Genomic DNA, 14,495 nt, shown 5'->3' with positions numbered 1-14,495 from the left:
ATAAGATATACTTCAGTTAAACACCCCCCCCCCGCCACCGCCGTGTGTGTTATTAAAACAGGCAAGCCAAAGTGGCATCATCTGACTTTAAGAATATCCTCCCCCACTTCAAATGATAATCCCTTTTTAAATCATCTTTTTTAAAGGCAAATGTATTTAGGTTCCCTAAGCTCATCCTTTTTTTTTTTTAGCCCATGAATCAGCTTCCCTAGTTTCCCTAATACCTTTTCAAGTGAAATATTAATATCGTTTTAGAAGGTGGTGACACGTTATTCTATCTGGGGTTTGCCAGTGAATTAGATAATCTCATCTTGACTGCAATGGGCATGCAGTTCCTTTCTTGGGAGCTCAAAATATTGATCCTAAACAATAGGGATGTCCCTTTTTTAATGAAGCATTCACCATTATCCCAAGGTCCTTTTTGAATTCCCTCCAGATCAATCATATTCATTGGATTTGGCACACCAAACTATGTACAACATTTTACATGTGTCAATGTTAATTTTTGGCATCATGCATCAGCAAAGTTATACAGCAGAGTCAGTGGTTAGTTTTTCATTGTTTGTTTCTTTTGTTTTCTGCATGTTTGCTATCTTCACTAATTGTGTGGTGTCAGCAAATTTACCTGGTTTGTATTTGCTTTTCTGACTAGGTCATTTATCTAGATTAGAACCTATAGTGGTTTGAATATCCTGCTTTGGGAGAGTATACACAGGTGTATGTATTTCACAGGTGACTGTTCTTATGTATGTTCTCAAATCATTGCCAACCAGGTATAGATTCTACCAATTTGCAAAAGTTGCTTTTCATGAGACTTTAGCAGAAATGTGTTCGAACCTTCAGAACTGAATATCTGACACCAGTATAACTGAAATGTCCTAAAGCACTTAGGCACACTTTTGCCTTCTTAAATTACTGCCAAATGCTTTCTCTGAGATGCTGTTATAAGAGGGGACAAAAAAATGTGACCAAATGTGTGTTTAGTCTATCTGTTTCCTACAGTGGCCAGCCACATACTTCTCAGAAGTTACAAGCAAAGCATGAAATGAACATTCCTTCCCTGTAGTTCATCTCTTGCATCTAGTAGTCAAAGGTATAGTGTCCCTGAACATTCTCCATTTAGCTATCAGGGTTCAATAAGAAACCTAAACCCAATCACCAAATTCCAAAATGGTGACTACCCAACACTAAACATCTAATTTTCATGGAAACCTTATACAGTGGTGCCTCGCAAGACGAAATGAATCCGTTCCGCGAGTCTCTTTGTCTTGCAGTTTTTTCGTCTTGCGAAGCACGGCTATTAGCGGCTTAGCGGCTATTAGCGGCTTAGCGGCTATTAGCAGCTTAGAAAGGGGGGGGGGAAGAACTCGCAAGACGTTTCGTCTTGTGAAGCAAGCCCATAGGGAAATTTGTCTTGCAAAGCACCTCAAAAGACGGAAAACTCTTTCGTCTAGCGAGTTTTTCGTCTTGCGAGGCATTCGTCTTGCGGGGCACCACTGTATTATGTTGCCCTGAAATTGCAGGGCTAATGGAAGCACACTCTGGCCTCCTTCAGTGGACACTGGAAACAGGAAGCTAATTCAGATTCCACTCAGCTGTTCTCTCTGTGAAATTGAGCAGTAGTGTGGTGGGGTACAGTTATATCTCCATATGCAGTACAAGTAATAATAACTCACTTCACAAGGTGAATCAGGATGAATATGGCAAGAAGTGTAAACAACTATGTCCAATTACAACAATCTGCAATTAACATGAAGTTTTCTACAAAATTACAAAAGAGAGTGATCCCTACTTACTACTACTACAGCTCAGGGCAGACATAATATTTAACCTGAGAACTACAGTGTATTGCCTTAAACCTATATAGTGTAAGCAGATGATCCTTTTGTTGGGGGGGAAGAACCTCAGATATGTATTGATTTTGATTGATTTAGGGGGACAACTGTCCCCCGCCCCCCTTGCCTGCATCCATGTTTGATAACCAATGCCCTGATCAAAACAGCCCTGATCAATCTCAGGCAACATAGAAAAATAAATAAAGAGCAAGGACAAGTACAGATATTCCTGACAGTTCTGCAACATTTCAATAGACATCCTGATGAATCTTGTGGACCACCATAATTTTATCTTAAACCATGATTCTACAGGCCCAGATATGAAGTGGAAGGTATTAAATTTGTATACGACCTATATACTGTATCTAAGTTCTCTGGGTAGGTTTCAGAGATATTCAAATATATAATTACAGTGAAAATCTAAATCTATAAAACACAAAAATACTGATAAAAACCACCACAACAAATGACTATCTAAAACCAGCAACATAACAACAGCTAAAACTGTTTTAAAAGCAGTATAAAACTGGGGAGGGGAAAACTTGGTGTAAATAACATGCACCAGATATGTGTACTAATCAAAATCAAAATTAAAACTCTAGCTCTTTCAAATTCCACCCACCCACCCAACACACATTCACCTTCAATTACAACAAGACTAAAACAAACAGAACCTGACGCATCTTCTTCAGCAGACAGGAAATTCCTATGACACTTTTAATCTATTGTTTTGTCCCTACTTTAGCCAACCTGTGTATGTTCTTTTAATAGTAAACAAGTGCTTTTAATGCTAGAATCTGAAATAGCTTAGCTGGTAGAGCATGAGATTCTTTATCTCAGTCTTATGGCTTTGAGCCCCATGCTGGGCAAAAGATTCCTGTGTTGCAGAGGGTTGGATTAGATGACCCTCATGGTCCCTTCCAACTCTACAATTTGATAACTCTATGAACATGCCATTTAGCTAGTCAGCAAAACCTAGTTGTGCCAGAGCTTTGAATGAGAACTAGATAAAAACTTCCAAAGTGGTAAGGATTTCTATATGTGTACCTATCCAGGGCCATGTGCGCTCTTTGTTAACTAAAATGATTGTTCATGTGATTACGCACATGACTGTATAGTGCTTCAGAGCTCATGATTGTTTGTAGAAATGTCTTAGATGAAATGGGAGGGATCTCAGCAAAGAACAGAATTCATGGAAATCTGCAATGGGCATGTGAAATGGATTTTCAACTTCTGCAAAAGTCATCCTGTACGAATGTCAGGTAATCAACACATCAGTGCCACTCTGTGGCCAGGAAAACATAATTCAGTACCTCAAAAACTTGCAAGAAAATGGTGGGAAGAAATTTTAGAAACATCCATAATCGAAGCATATGTCCAACACTCATTTAATTCATTTAATACATTTAATTCATCACATTATTCAATCTATATTTAGCAAAAATACAGGTCTTTATCTCCTTCCAGGATTTACTAATCAACCCACATGCTATCTTAGGAATGTATTTGCCTTCCTTCTTGAGATCTGGCCTAGTTTACAATGTCTTGCTGTATCCCAGTTTGCAAACCATAATTTACAGAGTACCACAGTAGCTGCATCTGGCAAAATTATTGCAAGGATCTTAACAAACTGTCTCCTAACTATATCCGAGGCTACCCTTCCTGAATCCCAAAACGGCTTTCGACCTAGGGGGACAGTGGACATGATTTTCACTGCTCATCTTCTTCAATAAGTTTGCTGGTGCTCTTCTTTATCCTGTTGATTTGTGAGCACCACCTTAGCCTCTAATCACTATTGAAGCAATCCCCTAGCTAAAAATGCTTTAAACAAAGCAAGAAAAGTACCTGGATACTCTGATTATTTTGGCATATGCTGGTAAATGCATTAGGACACAAAGCGAAATAAAGGATTTGGCCGAACTTCACTTTACTTTGCAGCCAAGTTGGCTACAGAAAAATGCCCTTGAGCCAGCACTAATTATGTCAACAAGTAGTTCATGCTTAGCTCTTCTTTAGTCCTGTACTTGTTTACAGATTGTGTGTGTGTGCGTGTGTTAGAGAGGGAGGGAGAGAGAGAGAGAGAGAGAGAGAGAGAGAGAGAGAGATTGGGAAAGAGGCAGAACAGGACAACTGCTTGGCTTAAGGGTGTGCTAACCTTGCAACAACCTAGTGACATCATCATTTTTCACCTTAGATTCCTTCTCCTGGGGTATGCCTTCAAAGTGAGATGGAGGTGAAAAGGTTTCCCCTGCAGCAAGACAGGCTGCATGACAAATGGGCCAAAAAGTCAAAGAATTTTTTTAACCTAGCCTGGCTTTAGTGTACTCACTATTTGCACCTTTGAACAATATGATGAATGCTCAGGGGGCAAGGGAGGCTGTGCTTCAGGAGGAACCTTCACTTACTTCTTACACTTGCAGTTATTTGCAGGAATCAAAGGAAACATGTTAGTCTGTGTACAGATGATAATGATTATTCCACTGGATGTTTCAGTAGTTGTATTCTTCTTATTCCAACAGCTGTATTATTAACAGCACTATTACTTTGCACTTTTAAGATGTTTCACATACAGTAGTGGGGATGGGGGGGGAATTCAATTCAATTTCCATTTAAAGACAAACCAATCCAATTTGTTCTCTTTGAAACAATACAGGAACTGAAACGTAGCCTTGCTTCAAAATCCTCACTTCTCTAACTTTTGCAGTGTTGTTCTCCAACCAAATAATGTTTACAAAAATGTGTGTACTTGGATAAAATATAAACATAACACACAAACATGTATTACTTTATGGAAAATTGCTTTGCAAAAAAGTGTATGTTAGAGAAAATTGCATACAAACATGCATACAGTAGTAGCAGAAATTCACCTTAAAATACTGATGAATTTTCATGAGGACTATTTTTAAGTGAACTTATGCGGACCTTAAAATTAGAAATATGAGAAACCAAACTTACATTAATTTTTGTTTTATTGAGAGTATTTCAATTGAACAAAATTAAGTGCTTAAAGAGGAAAACATCTAGATCAAATAACTATATATACAAACAACTACAAGTGCTTGTTGAATAGTAGGTATATGTGTTATTATTATCCTAATACATAAATGGTTATTTATAACATACTATATTTTTTATGAGAAACCAAACTTTACAGATGTGCTCACCCTTGCTAATCCTGATGAGAGCTGTAGAAGCTAGACCACTATTATTAATCCATATGTTGCAGATGTACATAGGCTGAGAAAATAGTTTCTTGCTTTAAGGCCCCCTAGTAAATCTGTGGCTCAACTGTGTTTGTTTTTTTGATGCTTGCATATTGTCTGTATCATTGTCATGTTTATGATGCCAGGTGCCAGAGAGTCAGAGGTGATATTGTGGATAGCTTGTTGGGATTTTTGAGTTTAGGCCAGGATGACCTCGGTTCATGCCTGGTGTGTTGAGCTTCATGGAGGAAAGGCAGGATTAAAATGTAAATAATACAGCTATGTTAAAAATAAATTGGGTTCCAATGTGGTGTTCCTGCTATCTTAAGTTCTCCTTTTGGTCTAATACCTCAGCTCATCTGTATGTCATTTTCTCAGTATGCTCCATGTGCTTTTCACCTATCAAAGCTCATGCAAAAGTAACTCAGAAGCAGCCCAATCTGTGTCTGTTTACTCAGAAGCAATTCCTACTAAGTTCAGTGTCCACAGGATTGCTGAATGAGAGTTGTGTCCAGTATCACTCTTACTCAGAATAGGTCCATTAAAATAGTGAATATGATTAACTTAAGTCTACTGTGGTACCTCTGGTTACGTACTTAATTCGTTCTGGAGGTCTGTCCTTAACCTAAAACTATTCTTAACCTGAGGTACCACTTTAGCTAATGGGGCCTCCCACTGCTGCCGTGCCACCGGCGCACGATTTCTGTTCTCATCCTGAGGTAAAGTTCTTAACCCGAGGTCCCACTTCCAGGTTAGCTGAGTCTGTAACCCGAAGTGTCTGTAACCCGAGATGTTTGTAACCCGAGGTACCACTGTATTAATTTCAGTGGGTCTACTCCAAGCATAGCTTAGTTGAATACTATCCATAATCTCTAAAGTACAACGGCAAGATAGCTCAGTCAGTAGAACATGAGACTCTTAATCTCAGGACCGTGGGTTTGAGCCTCACATTGTGCAAATGATTCCTGCATTGCAGGGGTTAGACTGGAGGACCTTTGTGGTCTCTTCCGACTCTATGATTCTGTGATCCTAAGTTTTTTTGAAGAGTTATATTAGTCAGTGTAATGGTGGGTGGCATTTTATTTTTGATGGTGTAACAAAAGCCTTTATTAAAACAATTTGCCTTAGTGCAATTTTTCATATCCTGTTTAATTTTGTGCTCATAATATTGCTTTTAACCTTTACTCAGACATTAAAGGAGAGTCTGTTTGTACAAAGAAAAAGAATTAACATGGAAACTTTGAAAAATTGCTTTTCCCTTTGACTACAATTGTCCCCCTATCCTACACACATACACACAGGATGACCTCAAACTGAGTATATGCATGACATTATTCCTTGTTGGATCTTGCATGCTCCAAAATGAAACTCTGTTCTCCTTTAATGAAGTATATTTTAATGTACAAAACAAAACAAAAACTGTCAACAAAATTGAAAACATACTATGGGATTCAGTTTTACTGATCTGGGAATAACCTTGGCATTTGGGTAGCACAGCAAAGGGTCCTGGTGTATGGTGAATTTTTATGTACATTGAGAATTATTTTGGGGAAGACAGAGTCATTTTAGGGCAACTGAACCATCTTCCTTATATTCTTCACAGTTTTTCACACTGAAGATTTATCAGAGTAACAGATAGTGGACCTTTCCAAAATCTAGACCAGTAAGACATCTTGAAATCTTCTACCTATACAAAGAAGAAGGGGTAGGAAGAAGCTTATGTAGCAAGTTGGCAGAAGGCACTTGGAAACTAGTTGGGGGCTGAAAAATTGTAATGAGTCCCTTGGAGATGAGTTGCAGAGCAGAGGGCAAGAGACTCTCTTGATAGATAGATGATAGATGTGTTTATTACATGGTTGTGTGGTTTAATATGTGACTCATCTTCTACATAGTAGGCATACCAGTAGAAAAATGCAAATATGTGCCTGGTATTTATTGCATTTAAAACATATAAGAAGACTTAATTTATTTGGCCTTTTGTATAATAAATTTCATTATAAACTGAAAATAGTTTATGCTTCTCTCTGTGTTGTCTTGTTTACTCTATTTTGTAAACACCCATGTATTGCCAACACAATGTTTTCTGCCTTGCTGCTTTCATGCCAACTTATAAGCATGTGGATATTCTCTGTCTCTTACACCTCATTTTCAGAATTTCTAAATTATAAGATTTTACATCTCTCTCTCTCTCTCTCTCTCTCTATATATATATATATATATACACACACATAAGGAAACTGTAGAGAAATGGCACAATGTTGCAGAATGTTTTCTGCATTTTTACTATTTTATACATGTATCAGTTTCCTCCTAGTTCTTAACAGTAAATACCATCTTCTGCTTAAGTTGTCATTTCAGATTTCTGACTGTGGAATGTGATATTTCAGGGGCCAAAAAGATCTGTCATTAGAGTTTAAAGGTCTGTTCTTTAAGATTAAGTTGTGGTTGTGGTGGGGGAGTAGTGTCCTTCAAATGAAGTTGTGGTTACTTTTTTAAAGCTCAGATAAGCGCTTTCATATCATCATGTGGTTCAGAAATCTTAGCAATGTCTCATCACCACTTTTTTTGGGGGGGGGGGGCTGTACAGTATAGTGAAAATTCAAGAATAAAGGGAGACAAGAATAACACATTTCATTAAAGGTGGTTACATACATTATTCCTCTAACCAATCTATTAGAATAATATATTATTATAAGCAAATACAAAAGAAGTGCACACACACAAAAAAGTCACTGGAAAGAGGTGTGTAAAAATAAACATGATAACAGCAGCAATAATAATGCAAAGAAGTTATCTAGGATAAACATATGTGGTTACTTTTTATAGAATTAATAATAATGATTAACAATGTGGATCAGGTTCACCCTGATTTTGATTTTTAAGCAAAGTTATCTGTGCCAGTTAGCTTTCTAAAACAATAGATACCTAGGCTACTTTTGGATGTCACAATAAACCTTGATTTCTTATGATGGGAATGAGCCACAGCAGTCTTGCATATTTCACTCCACTCCTCCACACTCACACTGCAAGGAAACAGAAGCTTTCATTTCTGTTTTTCATTAGCAAAGCAGCACTCTCTCCACTTGGGATTCCCAGCAACTGGTATTCAGAGGCATATTGCCTGAGAATATAGTCATTGTGGCTAGTAGCCACTGATAGCCTTATCCTTACATGAATTTGTCTAACCCTCATTTACAGTGATCCAAGTTAATGGCCTTCACTCATTCCAAAGTCAATGTCTACATAGGGCTACCTTTGGGTTCATAGATGATATGTACATATTTTGAAACACTGTTTCTCCAGTTTCTCCTGCTCCAAAAAGTGCAGGGAAACTGTTTCTATACAAGAAGCTTGCTGCTACACACAGATGCCTTCCAAATCATGGAAGGCAACAAATCATGGATGGGAACAAAATGGGCAGAGCAGGTTGAGCACTTCTGGTAACATAACCTTGATGAACCTTACTTATTTCTGAGAACTATATGTATTTTATTGTGAATTCATGCCTAAGATATTTATTACATCTTAATTAGTAACATTTCCCCAAATCTGAACCCGTCACAGTTGAAAATTCATACTTTTATCTCAGTTAAATTAGAATAAAAAGGAGGTTTGCAAAGCTGTATGTTGAGAATTGCTCACAAATTGAAGCAGCCCCCCTCTGCCTTAGGTGTACCTAATATAGTGTGGCAAAATCTCTAAAGAGAAGACATTAATAAATTAAGAGTTCCATGTTATTTTATTTTTTTTAAAGAGTTCTTGAAAGAACGATTCATAATGCTGGCTATTGAGCACATAGGGTTTTGAACCTTCGACCTTCTTTGGCAGTTGATGAATTTGTTAAAGAAATATTGAATTTATATTTAACTTGAAAAACAGGAGAAGATCTTTTATTCTGCACTTATAACTTTGAATACACTTTTCGGTTGCTCTTAGTTATCTCAAATTAAATCTTAAATTGAGCGTGTGGTTCTGTGAATTAATACCTTTGCCTTTCAGCTCTTTTGCTGAGGTCATACAAATCTAATGGTAGAAATGGTCACAGGGTCAGACCTTGGCATGTGGCATATAGAAATGGTTTAATGATGCCCGCAGTTGTTTGCATTCTGTGCATTGGCGCCCTAATGCATTGGTGGGCTCTGCAAAGACACTTGATTATCACCTGATTGTATCTTCATTCCCCCAAATTAAATGACAGGTGGTGTGTGAGAGTGTGCACACACAGACTCAGAGCATTTAAATAAGAAGTGGTTTCTTCCTGAAACACATGCATTAGAATGAATGCACTTACTACACCTTGCATTTGGGCATTATAAAATTTCTCCTTGCACAGCCACATGGAGGAAGTTGCATTTAAGGTATTTGGACCCATCCAATTTTGCATCTACTTTATGCATGCAGATTGCAGGTGGAAAGGGTAACAGCTTCAACCAGTCAGTCAGACATTTGTGTGTGTGTGACTGTGTCTCTGGGAGTGTTTGGGAATAACAAGATACATTCATATAATATTTCTTCTATAAGTAATACAACAGCAACATAATAAGAATAAGAATATATTTATTACTAAATAATAATGGTTATGATAATAACAATAATGATGAGGATGATATTACATTCTTTATTTATTATATTATGCCTTTCCTTGAGGGAGACTAGCATTCCCACAACAACCCTTTAAGGTTTGTTAAAATTCAAAAATGTTTATCCCACTTTTATACTTGAGATTTTTCCAAAGTGGCAATTTGCAAAAATCATTAAAAACAAAATACACGTTAAAATAAGGCAGATAACAAAAACAGTTTTCCAAATGAGATCTTGCTGTGTGGAACAGTGCTATTGTTATCTAAGAAGTCTTGTATATAATTCTGCTTTTACTTTTATTAAATATATTTACAGCTCAAACAATTAGCATATGTAGTATTTGAGCATTATTGTTGCCAAATTAAGACTTTTTGAACAATAAAACAAAACCTTAATACTCTTGAATATAAGTATTTTTAATTAAATACAGAGAAGGATTCAGCATAAAGCTGCTGTAATGGGTAGTTCTAAAATTGTATTTGAACAAAGCTAAAATAAAAGCCCACCATTTAATTTTCAGTATTATTATCCATCATCAGTTTTGTACATTATAAACAGTGATACACTACATTGTAAAATCAGAAAACAATTTTTTTAAAAAATACTACGAAGACATTACAAGGTCAACAACTTAAGCCTCTCTACAATCCAAAAATTGAATCTTTGTACATCCATTTTCCTAATAGAATGTCTGCAATACCAATTGGTGCTGACAGTTTTGGTCTCATCTCTCTATTGTGTTGTACAGTTTTATTTGACACCAGAGATGGCATCAGTTTGTATTGGAGAGAGCATCTGAATAGTGACACTTCTCTTGGGATTTAGGCGCTTTCATGTCCTTGCCAACACAAATGGACACTTTTGTTGTCTTATATTTGTGTGTGCATATATTCATGCACGCATTAGAAAAAGTATCTTCAATTATTAATCAAAAGTATGAGAGCAATCCCTGAAAACAAATGTACCATGATACTGAGTGTTTTAGGTGTAGTAGCTCCAAGATCTGAAAGGATGTGCTGCACATGGCTGGTGTGTTGTGTGTGTGTGTGTGTTTGGGCTCTGTGTCTCTCAGATTTTGATTTGGAGAATATAGGACATGTAAATTATTCTTCTGCATTTCTGAGTAATTGTATTGTAATCCAGAATCTGTTAGAACCACAGGGCTAACTGTACAAAAGGGTGAAGAAGCAATTCAGAAGTCAGGGGCAGTGATCAAGTTAGGGAGTACAAACAAGTAGGCAAAATTGAAGAGCAAGCCCAGAAGTCAGGACCAAAGTATAGCCAAGAATTCCAGGAACACTCCAGATCTCCATGCCTTGTTGCTTGAGCAAGGCTTAACTGGAACAACATCTTCCTGTTCAGGAACAGCCTCTGACCAGCCTAGTGCATGGAATCAGTCCAGGGTCTGAAAGCGCTTCTTTTTTTATCCATGGTTTATTGGAGTTTTCACATTATTACAATAGAGCAGTGGAGTCCCTTAATCACCCTACCCCTCCCAACTTCCCTTTCTCCCTCCCTCAGCTCTCCTATCCAGTGGTCCTACCCTAGGTCTGTCTTCCATATTGAGTTTTACTACTGGATCAGTTTGCCCAGGGATGTGCAAGTGTGGCAAGTTATATTTTCACCACTTTAAGGGCCAGTCTGTGTGATGGCTACCTAGTGGTCACCACCCTATGGATATTGCCTCATACCTTCGCCAGTTAATTTTATAGGCATACAAGTGGCAGAAACTGACTGTGATTGTCATTATTTGGGGGATTGAATTCTCTGGGTATGAGAGCCTGTCATCTGCAAAAAGAGACATCCTGCATTATTGTTTGGCCACTGTGACACCTAGGGCAAGGTCAAAAAGCATTGGTCAGGGGACATCCCTGTCTCACTCCTTGCTTTAGTTGTATTGGTTCTGAAAATAGGCCATTACTTGAATTTAGCTTTGGGTTTCTGTAAATTGCTTAGGTGGGTCCATTTGAGGAACTGAGATCCTACCTAAGTGGCATTTGAGGAACTGAGATCCTACCTAAGTGGCTTAAAATGCATGACAACTGTCCACAGATACAGCAGTGATATGACAGAATGATGTTGATGGTTTGAGTGTTGGATTTTAGAGTATTGGACTGTGACCAGGGAGACACAGGTTCAAATCCTCACTCACCCAGGAAACCGAGATGAGCCCCCCACCTCCTTACTTATCTAACAAGATTTATTGTGAGGATCAAATGGCAAGGACTGGGGTGAATAACCATGCACGACACACTGAACATCTTGGAGGAAGGGCATGTATAAATTTAAATACATGATGCCTTAGTATGAATTAAATATTTATGTGACTTTTCAGCTAAGACTAATTCTCAGCATGGCTTAAGAACCACCACACAAAGGTTCAGCAGCATTAGGTATGTTGTATAGCAAGCATTGGGACGCAGGTGGCGCTGTGGGTTAAAGCCTCAGCGCCTAGGGCTTGCCGATCGAAAGGTCGGCGGTTCGAATCCCTGCGGTGGGGTGCGCTCCCGCTGCTCGGTCCCAGCGCCTGCCAACCTAGCAGTTCGAAAGCACCTCCGGGTGCAAGTAGATAAATAGGGACCGCTTACCAGCGGGAAGGTAAACGGCGTTTCCGTGTGCGGCTCTGGCTCTGGCTCTGGCCAGAGCAGCGATGTCACGCTGGCCACGTGACCCGGAAGTGTCTCCGGACAGCGCTGGCCCCTGGCCTCTTAAGTGAGATGGGCGCACAACCCCAGAGTCTGTCAAGACTGGCCCGTACGGGCAGGGGTACCTTTACCTTTACCTTTATAGCAAGCATACATACCCATGTCTCTCTTCCCTTCTCTCCCTCATTGTGTTTTCTAATACTAGCCACTCATTTATGGTTTTCAGACAAGTCATAATTTAAGTTTGTATCCCAATCTGTGAACTTTAGTTTGTGTTTGCCCTCAAAACCAGATATCAAGTGCAAATCCTGCTTTGCTTATTTGGCAGTTGCAGCTGTCTCATAGTGGATTGGTCTATCTGGTGCAGTATTGTCTACATTGACTGTCCAGGGTTTCAGGTGAGAGTCTTTCCAGCTGTACTTGGAGCAACCAGGGATGGAAGCTGGAACCTTTTCTTTTCTTTTAAATTAGGCATGTGCTCTAGTACTAAGCTTTTCTTTGTTCCCTAAACTATTCTTTATTCAAAACCAGAAGTCAGGGACAGAAGAGAGGAGAGACCATACAAGTCTGAAACTATGACATTACATCTGAAACAGCCCAGTCAGTTTTAAATTCACAGTTTCCCATGATGTTGCTTCCTGTTAGCCAAACCTAGGAGATGGCACCATCTGCTTTAAAATATTTCTACGTAAGCAACTGAGGTCTGGATATTTTAGAGAATGGTTTCTAAATCTTATGGGGAAAGGGTCACAGTACAGTGCTAAGCATCTGCTTTGCATGCAGAAAAATCTGTGGTTCATCTGACATCTCCAGGTAGGCTGGGAGAGACTCCTGCCTGAGCTAGATGGACCAATGGACTAAGTAGAAAACAGCTTCCTATGTACCTAAAGATTTGCCAAAGTAGATCAGCTTGATTACCTATTTACCGTATTTTTTGCTCTATAAGACTCACTTTTTCCCTCCTAAAAAGTAAGGGGAAATGTGTGTGCATCTTAGGGAGTGGATGCAGGCTGCGCAGCTATCCCAGAAGCCAGAACAGCAAGAGGGATCACTTGTTCTGGCTTCTGAGATTCAGAATATTTTTTTTCCTTGTTTTTCTCCTCCAAAAACTAGGTGCGTCTTGTGGTCTGGTGCGTCTTATAGAGCGAAAAATACGGTAAATAGTATTTTGTTATGTCACTCTTAAGCATTTGGATCATATTTGTTGCTTAACTGCTTTGGGTAAATCACTGGATATTATAAAATACATAGAGCTGACCTGAAACTACTCAGATTTTTAAATCAACTTCTCAGTAGTGCAAAACATGTCTCACCTTTGCTTCTTTCTTCACATAGTCCATGGGTATGCAAACTAAGGCCCGGGGGACAGATCCGGTCCAATCGCCTTCTAAATCCAGCCCGCGGATGGTCCGGGGATCAGTGTGTTTTTCCAGGAGTAGACTGTGTCCTTCTATTTAAAATGCATCACTGGGATATTTGTGGGGCATAGGAATTCGTTTATTATTTTTTTCAAAATATAGTCTGGCCCCCCACAAGGTCTGAGGGACAGTGGACCGGCCCCCTGTTGAAAAAGTTTGCTGACCCCTGACATAGTCCTTGGTTACCCTGACTTACTGGGAATGATTTAATCTTATTATTCTTTCAGAAAGCAGCCTGTATCAGGAAGTTTTTAATGTTTGATGTTTTACTATGTTTTATATATGCTGTAAGCTGCCCTGAGTGGCTGGGGAAACCCAGCCAGATGGGTGGGGTATAAATAATAAAATTATTTTGAAATTATTATTTTAAAAATAATAATAATAAAATTTTGTGTTGCAGCATCATTTTGAATAAGATCACTCAGACGTAATTTTAGAACAATGTAAATATTTGCAAAATATAAAATAATTTCTGGACAAGAGGTGTGTTTTGTTTTCCCCATTGAAAGTTCAATCCCACCACCACTGGAAATATTTTAAATGGTGAATACTTTATGTAGCTCTGCCAGTATGGATAAGCCTTGCATTCTTTAAGCAATTTATTTATTACTGGTATCACCAGGCCGCAGAGGGAGAGTGTGGGGTTTGTGCAACGTTGCCCTAAAGTTTGGTTAGAAACATCCATCCTCAAGGTATATTTTAAATCCACTACCTCCTTCCTTTTAAAGCAGCAAAAACATATACCTTTAAAAGTAGTATTTCGAAAGCATTTTCAAAATGACATATTCCATTTTAAAGAGATTTTCTTTGAAA

At 38.5% G+C, this 14,495-nt stretch overlaps 1 protein-coding gene across 1 annotated transcript in view; it reads left to right on the top strand.

Moving 5' to 3' along the window:
* WWOX (WW domain containing oxidoreductase) overlaps positions 1 to 14,495 on the top strand; it is a 555,885-nt gene that overhangs the window by 311,040 nt on the left and 230,350 nt on the right. The gene's annotated exons all lie outside the window — the stretch shown is intronic.

This window comes from Podarcis cretensis (genome assembly GCF_951804945.1).
Source record: "Podarcis cretensis genome assembly, chromosome: 8".
Classification (NCBI taxonomy): Eukaryota; Metazoa; Chordata; class Lepidosauria; order Squamata; family Lacertidae; genus Podarcis; species Podarcis cretensis.
The sequence above is the reverse complement of the archived record's forward strand: the minus strand, read 5'-3'. Positions and strand labels throughout refer to the sequence as shown.